At 46.4% G+C, this 4,858-nt stretch overlaps 1 long non-coding RNA gene across 1 annotated transcript in view; it reads right to left on the bottom strand.

Moving 5' to 3' along the window:
- Nucleotides 1-298: 298 nt before the first annotated feature.
- Nucleotides 299-4,858, bottom strand: part of LOC109309497 — a 4,858-nt gene continuing 298 nt past the window's right edge. The window contains exons 2-3 of the long non-coding RNA XR_002100931.1: nucleotides 2,574-2,580; nucleotides 299-405 (exon numbers count right to left, since the gene is read on the bottom strand). This is a non-coding gene — a long non-coding RNA (uncharacterized LOC109309497). The remainder of the gene's footprint in view (nucleotides 406-2,573; nucleotides 2,581-4,858) is intronic.

The raw sequence follows: 4,858 nt of genomic DNA on the forward strand, positions 1-4,858 counted from the left end.
TGCCATTGTACCGGAATAACCAGGGCAGATTTAAAAAAAACAAAACAAAAAAAATCAATTGGATTTTTTAAATTTAAAATCAAGTTTGATTGAATCATATTTTTTGTTAAGACGCTTTTAAAATAAAACAAGCACATATTTAACTTCAATTTAAGATATGTTAAAGCTCAAAGATATGATCATGGAACAGGGATTATAACTTCTAATTATATACTACGTGAGACAATATATTCATGTAACCTTTTTAGAAAAGTTTTATAAATAAGTCACAACAGGCCACGGACTATATAATAGCGGCCCGATCTCGTGGGTTCCCAGAAGCTCCTCTACAGATCAGTAAAGATTAAAGAAAACCACTCTAACCGATGGGACTCATTGCTCAGTCTAGAAGACCCCATGAAGCATCTCTATGAGAACTAAAACTAAGCATCACACTTTGGATTTATGTCTCCAGAGATCATAGGCAGACAAGGTTCTTTGGGTAGATGTGATATCACAGGCGACGCATGGGGGGGGCAGGTGCCCCCCAACAATGCTGTCCCTGCCTCCACCGGTGTCACCGTGTACTCAACGTCCCGTTTCCCCCACCCCCTGCCGTGGTGTACAAATGGGGGTGAAGAGCCGGTCACCCAGCAGCACTTCCAGTTTCACTGCCAGCGTTTCTGGGCTCAGCAATTGACCGCCAGGGGACCCCTCCCTCTTGCTCAGTGATTGGGTGCCCCCCCAGATTCAGGAGGCACCAGTCGCCCATAAGTGCTATCTTTTATTAGACCAACTAAATACAGTAAAAGATATGTTAACCGGCATTCAACTATCCAGAATACTCTATTAACCAGAATATCCGGACAGCTGGACATGTGGTGGGGTGAGGAGGCTTGCACACAGCAGCCACCACTGCCACCCTGTGCTGCCTCAGATAACCAGAATTTCAAACAGGTTGAAAACCCTTGCCTCAGATAACCAGAATTTTTAGATACCCAGCACCCCACTTACCCACTCATGCAGGTTAACAGAGCTTTTACTATACTTGGAAAAATTGTTCTCTACAAGTTTTTGGGCACAAACACCCTTCTTCAGGCATAGGGAGAGTTTATAGTCTCCAAAGATAACAACCTTGTTAACAACAGTACATGCAGATAAGAGATAACAGACCTGATTACCCACCCATCAGCCCTCCTGTCTCTCTGCAAGTTTGTGTACACACAGTCAAGCCCTTACCTCTCTCTAAAAGTGCAGTTTCAAGAAGTTAAATGAATAAAGCATATCAAAGAACAAGAATGCACTTCTTGTAGAAAACAATGATTAAATCAAGGCTTCCTGACCAGTGATTTGAATCGTGATTTAAATCATAATTTAACTTCTTTAGGTGCTTTTTTCTGTGTGACTCAGTTGTCTGGGAACGCTCGCCCCTTTTCACAGTGCCTTCTACCAAGCACAAACTGTGACTCTTCAAGGCCACAACCCTCAAGACCACCTTCCTCGAGGTGCTTCTCCATGACCTCCTACCTCCTCTACAGCCACATCCAAACCTCACAGGGTTAACCAAATAAAAAATAAATCAGTTCAGTGTGGGAAGCTCTGCAGAGAGCCTCATTCTCCCTTGGCTCTGCAGAGCTCCTTCTCTGAAATGAGCAAGGCTCAGTCTGATGCTCCATCACAAAAGCCAGGCTTAGATGGCCCTTTGCTCCCCGCCACCAGACCTGTAATCCTCTAGGCAGACTACAGGTGTTTTCCCTTGGCCCTCATCAGCAGTACCCTAATTCTGCTGCAGTCATTACTGCATGAACTGCCTACTATTTACCATCTGGGGTTTGGCAGCTTTTTATTTCTGTTCTCTAGCCCTACACTCAATAACAGGGCTTAGGTTATAGAAGGATTAATATAATTTTTAACCTGGAAAAGGCCAACTCAATTGTACTGACATATGGATAAATTAATGTCTTGATACCTTGGGTTCTTCAAAAGTGCTTTCAATCTACTTCTGACACTTAATTTGATATATTCTCATAGATAGTAGTTCACTGGACCCATGAATAGTCCTAAAACTAACTGTTCAAGTCCAATTGAAGTACAGACATTATTCACACACACATTCTACAGACAAATGACTGTGAATGTGAAATTGTATGATGCCTTTCCACACAGAGCTAATCTTTACATACCACTTCAATAAAACACACTGCTCCTAAGTCCAGATCACTTATGCTGAAGAAGGATGTGGAACAATCAAATGACATCTCTGAGAGGTGCTGAGGATAGCACAGGATTAAGTGCTTACTGAAAGTGGGAAGGATTCACTTCAACATACAAATGTCTCAGTCACGACAGACACTGCAAAGCACCAGTGTCAAACTCATCTGGCCCTGCAGATTGGATGAATGGTGCAGGACTAGTCCATGGACCAGATAAATGGTGCAGCCCCATGGATCAAACCATGCTCACAGACCTTCTCCCAGATCTACTGCACATGGCATCTGCTCCAGCCAGTCTAGGACCTGATGTGAAGAGGACCAGCATCTTGGGAGCTTGACTGCTGCTGTGGGAACAAGCCATGATGCTGGGTCTCATCCTACAGTGTTGCTGGGACTCAAACATCTCTGCTCTTCCCTGGGTGCCTGGCAGCCAAGCTGGTGAGAGGAGCAGTGCTGGAGCCCCAGCAGCACCCTGGGAAGAAGCCCAGCATCATGGGCATTTACATTTTGTTCCAAAAGCTTCCTTAAAATCAGTACCTTAAGCACTTGGCAACACATAAAACACAAAATATCCAAAAGCACACTGGTGTCACAATCACCTGGATAAACACAATGACATGTGTAAAGCCTTAAAATTTCTGCAGAAAACGAATTTTAAGAAATACACAATGTGGAATCTACTAATCTACTAAGGCAGGGGTGTCAAACATGTGGCCCACAGAGCTAAGTCATCCAGCCCACAGCCTTGATGTGGGAACCTTCCCCCAGTGGCAGCCAAGCACCTGGATGAGACCTGTGGTGCTAGAGCCCCCAGCAAGAGCACAGCTTGTTCCCATGGCAGTGACCAAATGCCTGTAATGCTGGGCTTCTTCCTGCAGGGAGGGCTGCTGCAGTTTCAGTGCTTCTGGGGTTTGAGCACCACAGGTCTAATCTGGGAGCTAGGCCACTGCTACAGGAATAAGCCACAACAACAAACCGTAGTACGGAGCTTCTGGGACTCCAGTACCACTGTTCTCACATGGGCATCTGGCTGCCTCTACATCAAAAGAAGACAGGATGCTGCTGGACTCCAGTGCTGTGGCCCTCACTGGCTTGGCTGCCAAGCATCTGGGGTCCAGCAGCACCATGGAAAGAGACTCAGCACCATGGCTTGTTCCACAGCAGCAGCCAAAGCCCCTGGGGTGCCAGGCTTCATCACCTCAACTCCTGAACTGGCCAGAGAAAACACCATATGCACTGGATCTGGAGTGCGGAGGGAGAAGAGGGTCTGTGGGCATGATCCAGCCTGTGGAACTGGTCCCATGCCATTCACCCAGCCCACGAACCAATCCTGTGCTATTTATCCAGTCCACAGGGCCAGATGAGCTTAACAACCCTGTACTAAGGAACGGTACTTGAAATATTCGTCTGGAAAAAGTTAAGGCTTATCAGTACCTCTAAAGAATGACACAAATGTCTTCAGTCCCACAAAACAGCTGTTGAGGAGGAAATTCAGGCCTGGACTCATGGAGTTCTGAATTAAGCAGGTCAAGCTGTGAATCCTACCCAACCACACCGTGTGACTGGGGTTGTCTGGCATGAGGGAGGTGTAGCTGGAAGGGATCTGAGTGGGAGGTATGACCAGACTGGCCTGAGGTGTGGCTGAGAAGTGGTGAACAGGTTGTTTTGAAGTGTGACCAAGGGGGATTCAGTGTGTGTGAGGACTTGTGAGAGGCGATGAGGCGGAGTCATTGGTGTGCCATAGAGGTATATCTCTCTGAGATCTGGTGCCTCATGAGGTCTCCAGTCCATTGTGATCCTCAAGGAGGTAGCAAGGGTTGGCTCCCCAGTCCTTTTCCCCTCCAGGTGTGCTTTCCACCTAAGCCAGCAGCCCTCTGCCTTCCTCTCATAAGTATTCCCCACCCCATCCTTTCTACTCCTCTATCATAAAAGGTGGAAGGTAAGCCACCCACAAGTGCTGATGAGGCAGACTGCCATTGGAAACCCAGAGACAGCGAATGCAGTTTAATAAAACATTCTCCCCCCTCTTAATGAAGTTTGGCCACCCCTTTGTCGACATTTGGATTGTTAGATACAGATTAGAATAGGATTAGAAGTAGTCATTAATTAAGGATAGATCTATTAGTAGTGTTTAATTAGTATTTATATTGTAATAGTGTGTTTTGAACTGTTGTACTTACCTGTTTTGCCTATAATTTGCGTGGTTTCTCTTTAATAAACCATTTCTATTGGTTTCAGTTTACAACCTCTGTGAGTGTACTAATTAATCATAGCTCACTACCTGCTGGGTTAACTAGGCAGTGATCAGATATGCCTCGATTAACCTGTTAACCAACACAGGATCAAAAACCACTCCTTGTTGACCTGGACTTGCTAACAGCCGCTGATTGGGCACTTAATTAGTCCTAATTAAGTCCAGGGTCAACACAGCTACCTCCCTATTTTATTACATAACTGGCGAATCGTCTGTCAAGAATGAAAGGGGAGGGGGATCGGGGAAGAGGAGAACAGGCAGGGATGGAGCTCCACCACCCACCACTGCCTCCCATGAGTGGGGGAAAGGGAAATTTTGCACATGGCAGCCGCCACCACCGACACTCCTCCTGCTGCTCCATGTCTGGCTGTACCCTCCCCCCCCGCATCTGGCCCCATGCCACTCCCCCCGC

This window comes from Crocodylus porosus, unplaced genomic scaffold, assembly GCF_001723895.1.
Source record: "Crocodylus porosus isolate Cpor-Errol unplaced genomic scaffold, CroPor_comp1, whole genome shotgun sequence".
Classification (NCBI taxonomy): Eukaryota; Metazoa; Chordata; order Crocodylia; family Crocodylidae; genus Crocodylus; species Crocodylus porosus.